This window comes from Polypterus senegalus, chromosome 11 (genome assembly GCF_016835505.1).
Source record: "Polypterus senegalus isolate Bchr_013 chromosome 11, ASM1683550v1, whole genome shotgun sequence".
In the NCBI taxonomy this organism is placed as follows: domain Eukaryota; kingdom Metazoa; phylum Chordata; class Cladistia; order Polypteriformes; family Polypteridae; genus Polypterus; species Polypterus senegalus.
The window spans coordinates 15,457,625-15,473,003 of record NC_053164.1 but is presented as its reverse complement, the minus strand read 5'-3'; positions in this window follow the sequence as shown (position 1 = coordinate 15,473,003).

The following is a 15,379-nucleotide window of genomic DNA, read 5'->3' as shown; positions in this document are numbered from 1 at the left end:
ATGGTCTTGTGTGTGGGTGTTTGTCAGGGGCAAAACTACTTTTATAGCTTTACAACAGTTGTTGTAGTTCTATTAATTAACAGGATAAAACATTTTTATCAGTAATTAGATATGCATTTTGCTCATTCTAATGATAGATAGATAGATAGATCTTTATTTGCTCGCAGGGGGAAATTTGGCTTTTTACAGAAGACCTTAAAATAAGCAAGTAGTAAATAAATAAATAAATAATAAAAACTTTGGTCTGAACGCATACCACAATGATTATAAATTAAGAAATAGAAAAGATTTGATTTCAGATAATTAGGAAATGCACCACATCTTTATTATGATACGGTATTAAAGGTCCAGATTGGTCAAAGGGTATAAGATTGTAAAGGGCACATACAGTCAGACAGACATTCTTTTGTTATATATTGTCATGGATGGCCGGGGCCCTTGCCTGGTCGGGACGCCTCTGCCTTGGAAGGACCGTGGGAGCTAATGTGGACAGAGTGCTACCTCCCCCAGAATGCTAGATGGCGGCCCCCCTGGGTGACTTGGACTCCCGCAGGACTTCCTGGGAGATGGAGTTGGACACAGCTCTGTTGGGATCCAGGGGCACCGCCATGGGGCGCTGCAGCTGTTCCTGAGCCCATGTGTTTTGCCAACACCAAGAAGTGCTGCAGGAAGTGGAGTAACAAGCACCTGAAGTACTTCCGGGTGCCTTATATTAGGGGCCACTGGACAGTACTCGGTGAGCCAGAGTCGGGAGGAAGGTGGAGGAAGCTTGCCGAGAAGCAGTGAAGGAGAAAAGAGAGTAAGAAGAGGAATTATTTCTATTGTGTGCTATTGTGCTTGTGGGACTGTGTTGTGGGCACAAAAAAAAATGAAACATTTGTGTTTTTATAAGTATGAGAGATAAGTTGATAGATATAAATGATAGGTGGATAGGAAAGGTATAATAGACATGTATAGAAATGAAGGGCATTATATAATACGCCTGTGTAATGAATGCTTCACTGAGACTGAGACAGCCAAGACAGAAGTTTTCTTTCTTTTTAATTTTCTTCTGTGTTCAGACTAAAGTGTGTTTTATATATAAACTACTCAAAAATAATTAAAGGAACACTTTGAAAACACAACAGATCTCAATGGGAAAAAAACCAAACCGGTCATGCTGAACGATGTTACAGGCAGAATAACATTCTCCACGGCTTCTCCAGACTCTTTCACGTCTGTCACATGTGCTCTCGGTGAACCTGCTGACATCTGTGAAAAGCTGAGGGTGCCTGCCAGTGGTGGAGCTGCCAATTCTGGTATTCCATAGCAAATGCCAATCGAGCTCCACGGTGCTGGGCGGGTGCAGTCAGCACGGGGCCCACTAGAGGATGTCGGACCCTCCGTTCACCCTCATGAAGTCTGTTTCTAATTGTTTGCTCAGAGACATTCACACCAGTGGCCTGCCTGCTGGAGGTCATTTCTTAGGCTCTGCCAGTGCTCATCCTGTACCTCGTTGCCCAAAGGAGCAGATACCAGTCAGTCCTGCTGATGGGTTAAGGACCTTCTACGAGGGGCAACGTCCAGCTTGACTTGATGCTATACTCTCATCGAAAAGTATCCCTCTAATTTTTTTGAGCAGTAGATTTACTTACGTATTTATCAAACTATCCATGTTTTATCTTATTTAAACGGCTTCTGTAAAAAGCCAAATTTCCCCCTGAAGAAACCCTGAGGGTTTCTTGATTTGTTGTATCCTGCCAGGTCACCTGCTAGACGTCAAAGATTTCAGTTTTGTCCGCATATTCAGAACCCTCTCAGAATTAAGAGATTCTTTGTCAGGCAATGGTTCAAAGAGGAAACGCACAACCCAGTAAATGAGCCATTATTTTTAGAAAGGCACTATATAGCAAAGGACAATATACTTGACATGCCTTATTTAACAGATGAGTAAGTCTCAGTCTGATGAAAGTTCAACAGCTGATATTTTTGTGTTCTTTTTAATATTTCATCATGGAATTGGCCTTCATCTTTTTTTAATTAATAATGTCGTCCTTTTTCTGGCTCACCAATTTTGGAAGGATGATGAAGTTTACATAAGGTCTTGGTTCTGTGCTTTCTCTTCTTTACAGTCTGATCTGTCATCCATTTTCACAGGGGCTCAGTTTGGCCAAAGATAAAAACCCACCCTGGATGAAGCACCAGTCTATTAGAGGGCAGGGCACACTCACCAGTTCATCTGGCACTTCATCTTTGGCATGTGAAAGGAGAAGGTGAAGGGAAAGCCAGTGAGCTCCTTGAGGTGCTCCTTGAGGTGCTACTTGCTGTTCCACCATACGGCCTGTGCTCTTCAAACATACAAACCACATGTAAGGCCATTGACATTTCAGATTTCCATCTCCTGGTCTGTGCCTCTCTGTCTCTTGTACCTGCAAGTCATCTGAAAGCTCCTTGTTACTCTTTGTCAGCTCTCCAACTTTAAAAGCCCAACCCAGCAAAGGAGACCTTTAGAAATGTGGGTTCACCGACAACAGCGCGATAGACATACAGTATGAGCGCCGACAAAACTGCGACGGACAAACGAGCGCCGACAAACCCGCTAACTGGTTTTCAACAAAATCGCGAGAGAGGCGAAGAGAGTGGGACGCGTACGTGCGCATTATGTACACATTAGGTTATAACTGTTATAACTGCTGATGGCATGCCGCGAACAAATAGCTCAGTCGAGGGTCGGCATAACGCGTCGTATACAAAGCAGAATTACTAGCAGTCAGGCAGCCAGCAAGTCTAAATACGCTCAACTATCAAGACGTCTTGCTGCAATTCTTCCTACATATGCAGGGCGTGATCTTAAGGACTACTATCTGCGTGCCGTGTTGATGGCATGCCGCGTCTCATAATATTGACTTCTAAAATAAACATCTATACTAATAAAAGGCAAAGCCCTCACTCACTCACTCACTGACTCATCACTAATTCTCCAACTTCCCGTGTGGGTGGAAAGCTGAAATTTGGCAGGTTCATTCCTTACAGCTTCCTTGCAAAAGTTGGGCAGGTTTTATATCGAAATTCTATGCATAATGGTCATAACTGGAAGCAGTTTTTCTCCATTTACTGTAATGGAGATGAGCTTCAACGCCGTGGGGGCGGAGTTTCGTGTGACATCATCACGCCTCCCACGTAATCACGCAGCACACAGAAAATCAGGAAGACCTCAAAAAAGCGATTAAGAAAACATGCATTATATAATTGAGAAGGCAGCGAAACAATAAGAAGCGAGCGAGTGACATATACTACCATATTCATGAGTTCTGCTACTTCGGAAACAAAGCACGATGTAAACCTACACTTTAAATTAAGTTCATAGACAGGCTGCCGCTGGCGTTTGTAATTTAGTGCCTGCCCATATAAGGCCGTCCGTCAGCGGCAATCCAATAGCAAACTGCCACTAAATATTCACGGGTGAAGGACTGTGCTTATGCAGAGGAAGATGAGATGGTCAGGGCGGTGTTTGACACAAACTCAGCGAAACTGCGAGAGAAAGTTTTAAGTGCCAGGACTAAGGTAACATTAAATAAAGCTATGGACATAGCACGAGATGGCACCAGCACAGCTGGGAAACTTCGATGCATGTACACCGAGTGGCTCACGTGAACTGACGCGTGCACAGATAAAAGCAACAGTTCCAAAGAGCGTGAACAAAAACCGAATTACACAATTGAAAAGGCAGCAAAAAATATGAAGCGTCTGATAAGCATATTCATAAATGCAGCTACTGCGGAAACAAAGCACACGGTGGAAAAAGTCAATGTCCCGCTAAAGGAAGACAGTGTAAAAAAAACCCGTGCATGCAGTGTGTCAGGTCTCAGATAAAGAAGAAGACGAGCTGTTTATTTATGCAGTAAGAAACGAATCAATGAAAGAAACCCGTCATCTTTACAACGATTGACAAACACGGAATGTAACTTGAACACAACACATCCTACAAATACGAACCTGATTGAAAGAAATAATGATAATCAAATCCTTGATGACAGCAACACTCAGTAACACTCACAAAACAAATACTGTATATTGACAGTCATGTTACGTTATTTTTAAAATGTTCCCTTTTCTTTTTCTACCTTTTTAAACACACTACTTCTCCGCTGCGATACGCGGGTATACATATATGTATATATATATATCCCGCTCTACATACTCGAATAATGGATACTTTATTCGCCATCAATGATTGTTTTGGTAAAGCCATACTCGGTGTATTCATTAGATGAACGGTAAAAAGTAAGAGCGAGGGAGGATGACTCATTGAGGCATGCAGGCTGTAGTCTTGCGTCAACTCTATCTGGATTGCGCGATCACATTTAAAAAAATATCTTTTCAAGTTCTATTTAGTCCATATGTGTCAAACTCAAGGAGATCATTTTATATACTGTATTATTGTTATTAATGGCCCGGGTATATGAAGCGCTGGTAACACAATAAACTACAGATCCCATAATGCAGCGCTTCAGCTGCCTTGCCGAACACTTACCGCTTACTAGAGTTATTGCGCATTGAGTTTGCACGGCGCTTTGGTGACTTTGAAGAACAAAAAAAGTCCGTCTACATGCGGCTCGAACCTTGTGCATGTTTGGTAGCACATATCTGTGTGAGAAGCTCTTCTCAGTGATAAAGACTAACAAAACAGCACACAGGAGTCGCCTCACTGATGAGCACCTGAAGTCCATCCTGAGAATCTCCACAACACAGAACCTCACACCAAACAGAAACGAACTTGTGGCCAAAAAAAGATGCCAGGCGTCCAGCTCTAAAATGACATAAGAGCAAAGCCAACTGAATGATTTGATTTGTTATTGCACGTAAGAGCGGAGTCAACGTTTTAACAAACAGCGTATTGCACTGATACTGAAATAGCTGTGTGTGTATATATGTAGATATGTATGTATATGTATATATATGTTTATATATGTGTGTGTGTATGTATGTATGTATATATATATATATGTATTTGTGTGTATATATGTGTGTGTATATATGTAGATATATATGTATATATGTGTATATATATATATATATATATATATATATATATGACAACAACACTCATCACTCACAACAGTGACAAAACAATTACATTGACAATCAGGTTACGTTATTTTCAAAATGTTTCCTTTTCTTTTCATTGCTTCTTTAACACACTACTTCTCCGCTGCGAAGTGCGGGTATTTTGCTAGTTATTATATATGCTTTAAACTAGTAATTCATATTTAATGAAACTTTCGCGATTTTGTCGGCGCTCATATGTCTATCGCGCAAATGTCGGGTCACAGAAATGTGACATCACTGTAAAATAAATCATAATAAGTAAGTGTAGAAGAAGACCACCTAGCTTGTAATATGGTTTGGGTGGCCATTATCTCATTTAAAGTTGTTCTTATTTCCATTTTTAATCACGCTTCAGAATTTCTGCTCAAGTGGGTGGCCGCCTCGTCGGCTCTTGTCGTCGGTTCACATCCCACACGCAGCTTTGTGGAGTTTGTATTCTTCTCATATTGGGTTTTCTTCACTTTGACGACTCTAAACTAGCCTCGTGCGGGTGTGTGATAGAGCTACGGATTAATGGACTCGATTTCCCAGCTGCCCCGAGGGTATTGTCCTGATTGGACGTCTGCAATGGGTGCAAGGGCTGCTGGGGACAAGGAGGACCGTCTGGAACTTTAAAAGGGAGCTGGATAAGCAGCAAAGGACCCCCCCCCCGATTTTTTTTATGTTTGTATTCGCCCGTCTGACTCATCTCCAATGGCGCCAGTGGAGTTTCGTTTCTTGGTTGAACCTGTGAGGACGTATGGACTGTCTCGTGCCTACCTGTCTGTCGTGGGAGTAGTGTGGGATTGGTCAGCGTGCTTCATCGGAGGGAGCGCTCCCCAAATCTCATCACCCCTCACCGCACCAGGACTGTTTATCACATTACCTACAGAAAGCTGTTCCCTGGATCGTCTTCTTATCCTCCCATTCGACTTCACCCATTACTGCTGCACTCGGATTGTGTTAAGGAGTTTGTCGTCAGCATGTTACTGTTAGGTGTTTAGTGTGGTGTGTTAATAACTGCTATTGCCGTAGGGGAAGGGGAGGATTATCTGCTTATCGGTTGTTTGTATTTCCTTTTCATGTAATTATAATTTGCTGTATTTCATCTCTTTGTGTGTAAGTCTGGCCAAGGATAGGTGCGTTCCCGGGATTTTCACTTTACATGCTTCCACTGGGATCTATCATTACAATACAATACAATATAATTTATTTTTGTAAAGCCCAAAAACTACACAAGGAGTGCCAGAATGGGCTTTAACAGGCCCTGCCTCTTGACAGCCCCCCAGCCTTGACTCTCTAAGAAGAAAAGGAAAAACTCCCCTCCAAAAAAATGGAAGAAACTTTGGGAAAAGCAGTTCAACAAGAGACCCCTTTCCAGGTAGGTTGGGCGTGCAGTGGGTGTCAAAAAGAAGGGGGTCAATACAATACAATGAAATACACAGAACACAAGTAATCCTCAATACAATATAATATATAATAATAAAGATATTACAAGTACAGAGCAGATGATATTACATAATATGATGTGGATTTGTTCAGAGTCCTGGAGTCCATCAAGCTGACTTCCCCTATTGGCCATTCCACATCTGAGTCAGCACTGGGCCAGCCAATCCGATGAAAGGACCCCTCTAACCGACGATTCCTGCGATCCTCCATTAGAGATGACTTTACCTTAGGTAGGCAAAACAACTTGGCAGGTGGGCAGTGGCACCAAGTGCCACATTTGATTACCGAGAAGAGAAACAGAATAGGTGAGGGTTAGTAACAAATTATAACTATCCTGTGTTTTAGTGCTAATGACTAACAACAGAGATGCATTCTGTACAGTTAATCAGCAGCTCTAGTCATGGTGGGCATCTTTAACTCTTTGGGGTATACAAAAATAAGTTGTATTGTATTGTATTGTATGTAGCTGGAAGCTGGACATTTAGCCAAGAATTCAATTCAGTGAAGACTGGATGTGCTTAACTGAAGAGGCTTGAGACAGATTGTGGGAATAAGATGGCCAAGAATTAGTAACGAGGATTTGAGAGAATAAATGGAGCCGAGTGAAGTAGGCCTATCAAGAAGGGCAGGACATGCATGGGGCATAAACAATTCAAGGACAGCAAGAAGAGCGGACTGAAAAATTCTGGCGGGAAGGCCAAAATACAAAAGAGATGTAAAGATATGGAGATAGATGAAGCAAGAGGCAGGAGAGCATGAGGAAGAATCCTGGAGGACGTGGCACAGGATAGAGAAATGGAGGTGGAGGAAGCTTTATAACAGGCAGCAATACAGTGTCGAAAGTGAGAGAAGCTTGGCAAACTAACTACGGTGCCCTCTGTAAAGCTTGGGAAAAAGACACATTTTTTTCTTTGATTTCCCCCCTCTGCTCCAAAGTTTAAAATTACAAATGAAACACTTCAGACATTGTGATTAAGACTTTCATTTAAGGGTACTTGCATACATTTTGGTCACAGCGGGTAGAAATGACAACACGTTTTCTATGTGGTCACCTCATTTTAGGGCACCATAATGTTTGGGACAATTGGCGTCACTGGTGTTTGTGATTCCTCAGGTGGGTTTCATGGCGTCATGAGATACCTCAGCCTGCTTCTACTCTTTGGAGTCTGTAGTCGCCATTGTTCAACATGAGGACAAGAGCTGTGCTAATGAAAGGACTTTACTAGAAGCACATTTTTCCAGGGACCGGTGTTTTTGAGGATTCGGGGCAGGTTCGTAGGGCAGTTTTATACACAATATACATTACATTTCTATTATTATAAGTTATAATATCATAATATAGATAGATAGATAGATAGATAGATAGATAGATAGATAGATAGATAGATAGATAGATAGATAGATAGATAGATAGATACTTTATTCATCCCAAGGGGAAATTCACATACTGCAGCAGCAGCATACTGATAAAGAACAATATTAAATTAAAGAGTGATAACAATGCAGATAATAACTTTGTATAATGTTAACATTTACCCCGCCGGGTGGAATTGTAGAGTCGCATAGTGTGGGGTCTCCTCAGTCTGTCTGTGAGCAGGATAGTGACAGCAGTCTGTCTGTCGCTGTCCTCTGTCTGGAGATGATCCTGTTCAGTGGATGGCAGTGGATTCTCCATGATTGACAGCAGTCTGCTCAGCGCCCGTCGCTCTGCCACAGATGTCAAACTGTCCTGCTCCTTGCCTACAATAGAGCCTGCCTTCCTCACCAGTTTGTCCAGGCGTGAGGCATCCTCCTTCTTTATGCTGTCTCCCTAGCACACCACCGTGTAGAAGAGGGCACTCATCACAACCGTCTGGTAGAACATCTGCAGCATCTTATTGCAGATGTTGAAGGACGCCAGCCTTCTACGGAAGTATAGTCGGCTCTGTCCTCTCTTGTGCAGAGCATCAGTGTTGGCAGTCCAGTCCAATTTGTCATCCAGCTGCACTCCCAGATATTTAAAGGTCTGCACCCTCTGCACACAGTCACCTCTGATGATCAAAGGGTCCATGAGGGGCCTGGTCCTCCTACAATCCACCACCAGCTCCTTGGTTTTGCTGGTGTTCAGGTGTAAGTGGTTTGAGGCGCACCATTTAACAAAGTCCTTGATTATGTTCCTATACTACTCCTCCTGCCCACTCCTGATGCAGCCCACGATAGCAGTGTCGTCAGCGAACATTTGCACGTGGCAGGACTCCGAGTCATATTGGAAGTCCGATGTATGTTGGCTGAACAGGACCGGAGAAAGTACAGTCCCCTGCGGCAGCTCCTGTGCTGCTAACCACAATGTCAGACCTGCAGTTCCCGAGACGCACATATGGAGGTCTGTCTGTAAGATAGTCCACGATCCTTGCCACCAGGTATGAATCTATTCCCATCTCTGTCAGCTTGTTCCTTAAGAGCAGAGGTTGGATGGTATTGAAGGCGCTAGAGAAGTCCAAAAACATAATTCTTACACCACCACTGCCTCTGTCCAAGTGGGAGAGGGATCGTTGTAGCATATAGATGATGGCATCCTCCGCTCCCACCTACTCGTGGTATGTGAACTGCAGAGGGTTGAGGGCGTGGCGGACCTGTGGCCTCAGGTGGTGAAGCAGCAGCTGCTCCATGGTCTTCATCACATGTGACGTCAGAGCGTCAGGCCGGAAGTCATTCGGCTCACTAGGATGTGATACCTTTGGGACTGGGGTGATGCAAGATGTTTTCCAACGCCTCGGGACTCTCCCCTGTTCCAGTCTCAGGTTGAAGATGCACTGTAGAGGACTCCCCAGCTTCAACACACAGGCCTTCTGCAGTCGTGGCAATACTCCATCTGGACCCGCTGCTTTGCTGGCATGAAGTCTCCTCAGCTCTCTGCTTACCTGGGCTGTTGTAATTGTGGGTGGGGATGTCTCTCCTATGCTGGTATCAGCAGAAGGATGGTTGGAGGGTGCAGTACTCTGAGGTGAGAGTGGGTTAGGGTGGTCAAACTTGTTAAAAAAGTTGTTCATTTGGTTTGCTCTCTCCACGTCTGTCTCGATGGTGGCACCCCACTTCGAGCTGCAGCCAGTGATGATCTTCATCCCATCCCACACTTCCTTCATGCTGTTATTCTGCAACTTCTGCTCCAGCTTTCTCCTGTACTGCTCCTTTGCCACCCTGAGCTGGACTTGGAGTTCCTTCTGCACGTGCTTGAGCTCAAGCTGATCACCGTCTTTAAAAGCCCTTTTCTTTTGGTTCAAAAGGCCCTTGATGTCACTTGTAATCCATGGCTTGTTGTTAGCATAGCAGCGTACTGTTCTTACTGGAACTACAATGTCCATACAGAAGTTGATGTAGTCAGTAGTGCAGTCAACAACCTCCTCGATGTTCTCACTATGTGACTCCTGCAGGATATCCCAGTCCGTAGTTCCAGTCTCTCAGAGCCTGCTCTGCCTCAGGGGACCACTTCCTGAATGAGCGTGTGGTTGTAGGTAGCGCCCTCACTCTTGGTTTGTAGTGAGGCTGAAGCAGATCCAGGTTATGATCTGCTTTCCCAAGCGCAGGCAGTGGGGTGGCGCTGTATGCATCTTTAACGTTTGCATACAGTAGGTCGATAGTCCTGTTTCTCTGGGTGATGATACAACTTACCATAATGCAGAATCAGTGGGAGCTCTGAGCTTGTGTTACTGCAACCAGATGATCCCATTTAGGGATGATGGAAGGCAGTGACACGAGAAGTATGTTGCTTATGTTCGGTCTATTCCATAATCTCGTTTTGGTTGCTGTCACTGAAAATGCTGCCTTAGAAAGATAGGATGTTGGAAATGGAAGCAGACTTTTCAGTGCGTTTGTGTCAACCTCTGGATATTCCGCCTTGACTTTAATCCAAAACATATGGAAATTTGAAGTTGTCTCAGACATACTTTTAAGGCCACCATCATTTGGAACCTCAAGCAGTTGTTCATATTGTGAGGTTTCTGAACTCTTTTGGGATCCCCCCCCCATCGGGAACGTGAAGTGCGATTGCTTCGCAGTAGAGCTGTGAGCCTGCTGTTGCCCCAGCAACAGATAAACAGTCTTAAACAGACGTGGTGATTGCACTTCAGGATGCTCTTCGGCGTGTTGTCCCGTTGACGGAGGTCCCAAGAGAGTTTAGAAACCTCACATTTTCTTGAATGAGTGCCGCATTAATAGGAATGTGAGCATCATTGAACTACATAAAAACAGTCTTCAAATGCAGCAGTTCGCATACGTTTGCAACCCGAGATTTTTCTTCTTTTTTTGCATATACAGTAACAAACACATATGCATTGCATTTGTCATTCCAACAGATTGCACATCACAAACATTAACACTGTTATCGCTTTTTCGTGTCTGCCGTTTCTATAGGAGGGTGACAATAAGTTAAATTCCAATAGATGTTTTTCAAATGTTGACGAGCAATAAGCAAAAGGTATCACTGAAAACCACCGAAAATAAAAACAGCAAAAAAAAACAGTACGAGGAAAGTTTGAAAAAAGAATTTTTCTTACAGTGTTTCTGTTTGGGGATCGTTGTGCAAATGTGCACAACTGAGCTGCAACCACAGAACTAACTGCTCTGTGGATGATTCATTCAAGCATTTCAAGGTCACTTCGTTGTAATGAAAGTATCTGCTGAATGTACTTCGTAGTAACGAGATTTCTATAGACTCGTGTCATATGGGGAAACTACTTCGTTGTAATACTCTCTCCTCTCTCTGTGTGCTGCTGAAAAGCTCTGCCTGCCTAGCGTTTTGAAGTGTCCTCAGTGAAGGGGACAGCCTTTTTGCTGTAGCCCTTCACTGAGTGAGTCTCCGTTGCCGGCAATTCTCTCGTGGCCCGGCTGTCAGATGGCTGCGGCTCGCTAGTGGGTCGTGGGCTGGGGGTTGGGGACCCCTGCTTTAAGTGACAAGAATTTGAGGAAGGGGTAAGAATTTCAAAGGAAATTAATACATTAGAAAGTCAAGTAGGCTTTAGTGATTTCCTGTGTAGGCCATCATTTCAGTACTGATGAAGACTGCGGCAGTTATTACTGATACTGTGATAGTGGCAGTGTTCAGGTTGGGAACGCGTTGTATTTAGAGTTTGTAGCGTGTGGCCGGGAAGACTGGGTGAGCAAGCGTAGCCAGAGCGTTACCTCCCTGGGACACTAGATGGCATTCCCCCCCAAACCTCGCCAGCACCTCGGATTCCTGCAGAGCTTAATGGGAGTTTGGGTTTGGAGTGCAGCCCTGTTGGGATCTGCCGGGGGTGCTGAGCAGGAGTTGCTGAGACCTTCTGGGCAGTTCTTCTGCCACACCCCGTAATCAAGCACCTGGAGCACTTCTGGGTGCCTTATAAAAGGAGCCAGCAGCCACTACTCAGGGAACCAGAGTCGGGAGGAGGAAGACTAAGCTTGACCAGAGTCAGGAGGAGAAAAGAAAGAGTGAAAGAAGACTTGTTGTATAGTATTGTGCTGTGCTTGTGGGAGACGGGGAAAATGTTTCCCACAAGGGAAAAGAGAAAATAAAAATCACAGCGTGCCTTGAACTTGTGTCCCACGCTTGTCTGTGTCGGGTTCAGCTGGCGGTGCCGGGGTCCACAAGTTCCTCATAAAAGGAGAAAAGTCAACAGGAAAGTGAAGGCATCAGTTTTGTTAGGCTCTTAATGAAGAGTAATAATGTTTATTGTTGCTTAAAGTTATTGGCATGAACTTGGGGCAGAGCTTTAATTTTAAGATGCCAGCAAAAGAGCACAAGGGGTTGACAGAACGAGCAGGAGGAAGAAGAGGAGTACATAACTGGGAAAATTGTTACCGGACTCAAACCACTTTGTATGAAGACGTGTTTCATTCTGAATGGTGGGTAAGCCATTCTACAGAAAATAGGAGTCTTGACCTGGAACACTACCAAGAGTTTCAACTTGATTTTTTCCTTTTCCCCAGGTTGTTGAGCAACGACTGACAGCACAACAACAAAATATTACAAAGTAGGTTATCATAAGCGACGCTACAGTCATCCAAGATTAAGTCTGTCCAACCAAGAGGCATGAGGCCCTTTTCCGGAAACTCTACGTAAAAATAGAGCATACCTTGATAAAATAGCTTTCTTAATATAGGTGCATCTCAATAAATTAAATTAACTTTTCAATGATATTCTATTTCAGGAGTTCAATTCAAAAAGTGAAACTCGTTTATTATATACAGTATATTCATTACATACTGAGTGATATATTTCAAGCGTTTATTTCTTTTTAATTTTGCTGATTATGGCTTACAGACAATGAAAACTCAAAATTCAGTATCTCAGAAAATTAGATTACATAAGACCAATAAAACAAAAATTAGTTTTAACACAGAAATGTTGGCCTACTGAAAAGTATGTCAATACTTGGTCGGGGCTCCTTTTGCATGAATTACTGCATCAATGCAGCGTGGCATGGAGGCGATCAGCCTGTGGCACTGCTGAGATGTTATGGAAGCCCAAGATGCTTTGGTCGCGACCTTCAGCTCGTCTGGATTGTTGCGTCTGGTGTCCCTCATCTTCCTCTTGACAACACCCCATAGATTCTTGAGAGGATTGTGAAGCACAGCCCATTCAAGAATTTGGGGGAGATTCCCAAGGAGTGGACTGCGGCTGGAGTCAGCGCTTCAAGAGCCACCACACACAGACATGTATCCGGAACGTGGGCTACAACTGTCACAGCATTCCTTGTGTCACGTGTGGTCCCCGGCCGGGGCAGGAGCCCTTGTGCCTCCTCCAGACCGCGAAGGGGCATCTGTCCTGGTTATGTTGGGGGCCTCGGGTACAGGGCTTGGAAGCCCAGCCCTGTAGGGACCCATGGCCACCGCCAGGCGCCGCCCCGAGGCTTGAATATCCTGTGTGGACCCCGGCCGGGACACCCAGGAGGACCAGACGAGGGCTTGTGCCTCCTCCAGACCGCGAGGGGGCGTCCGTCCTGGTTATGTTGGGGGCCACGGGTAGAGGGCTTGGAAGCCCAACCCTGTAGGGGCCCAGGAAGTGCTGGGGGGAAGACGACCGGGGACACCCGGACGGCTTCCGGGTGCGCAGCTGGCACGTCCGCCACACTGGGTCGTGTCTACGGAAAAGTGCCGGGAAGCAGCTGGAGCCCATCCGGATTCCTATAAAAGGTGCCGCCTCCCTCCAGTCACGAGTGGAAGTCGGGTGGAAGAGGACGGAGCTGGTGTGAGGACTGGTGGCGGCCAGGTGGAAAAGAGGCACAGGACTGTGTGACCTGGACATTGGGGGAATCGGTGCTGGAGGCACTGGGGTTTGTGCACGTGACTTATTTGTGTAAATATTGTAAATAAACAGTGTGTGCTGAATTTAAGATGTCCGTCTGTGTGTGTCCGGGTCAAAGTTCACACGAGCCAAACCCGAACCAGAGACAACGTCAGAAGCGTCTTACCTGAGCTAAGGAGAAAATGGACTGGACTGTCGCTCAGTGGTCCAAAGTCCTTTTTTCTGATGAAAGTCAATCTTGCATTTCATTTGGAAATCAAGGTCCAGAGTCTGGAGGAAGAGTGAAGAGGCACAGAATCCAAGTTGCTTGAGGTCCAGTGTGAAGTTTCCACAGTCAGTGATGTTTTGGGGAGTCATGTCATCTGCTGATGTTGGTCCACTGTGTTTTATCAAATCCAAAGTCAGCGCAGCCATCTGTCTAACACGAAATTTAAGAGCACTTCATGCTTCCCTCTGCTGACAAGCTTTATGGAGATGCTGATTTCATTTTCCAGCAGGACTTGGCACCTGCCCACACTGCCAAATGCACTAATACCTGGTTTAAGGACCATGGTGTCACTGTGCTTGATTGGTCAGAAAAACTCACCTGACTGGGGTATTGTCAAGAGGAAGATGAGAGACACCAGAGCCAACAATGCAGACGAGCTGAAGTCCGCCATCAAAAAATCTTGGGCTTCCATAACACCTCAGCAGTGCCACAAGCTGATCACTTCAATGCCACGCTGCATTGATGCAGTCATTCATGCAAAAGACGCCTGACCAAGTATTGAGTGCGTACACAGACATACTTTACAGTAGGCCAGTATTTCTGTATTAAAAATCATTTTTTTATTCAAGTCAAGTTGGGGAGCATGTCCCGGTACAGTGCGTTGACACACCCACTCACTACACTGCTCGGGATCCCGGTTGGCAACACCCCAGGCAGACATGTGGGCAAGTCCTACCCTCCGGAAATGCCCATCTATCTGCCACAGCCAGGTGTTAAATGGGCAACCCCTTGGCCTGGTCCAGCCACTCATTACAAACGTAATGAACTTTCAAAAATAACGTCTTCTTTTTGGCAGTTCTCACCATTATGCCATAAGGAACTTTCGGAACTGACCTCTCCTTTTGGCGGTTTCATTCCTTAATTTCCGTTAACTGGCGATTTAGTTCACGACAGAGATGCACAAGGGCCGCCCCCAGTCCCCCTTCCTTTTTCCACACGGCCACTGTCCGCGCACCTACCATGTGGTTGCTTCTCACGTGACCAACTGTACGTTACATGCTCAAGAGTAAGTTAAGCAGACAGCTTGGTCATTTTTTCAGCCCGAGGGCAGAACCGTAGACGTCGTTTACAAAGAGATCCTTGCATCCTAAAAATGTGCATTTCTCATCCACAACATTTACAATCATAATTGAAACTCTTTACAATCATCAAATTCACTCTCAATACTAAAATAAGCCTACGACAATTACATTAACAATCAGGTTATGTTATTTTTAAAATGATTCCTTTTCTTTTTCATAACTTCTTTAACACACTACTTCTCCGCTGCGTAGTGCGGATATTTTGGTAGTATAATATGAGTTTCACTTTTTGAATTGAATTACTGAAATAAA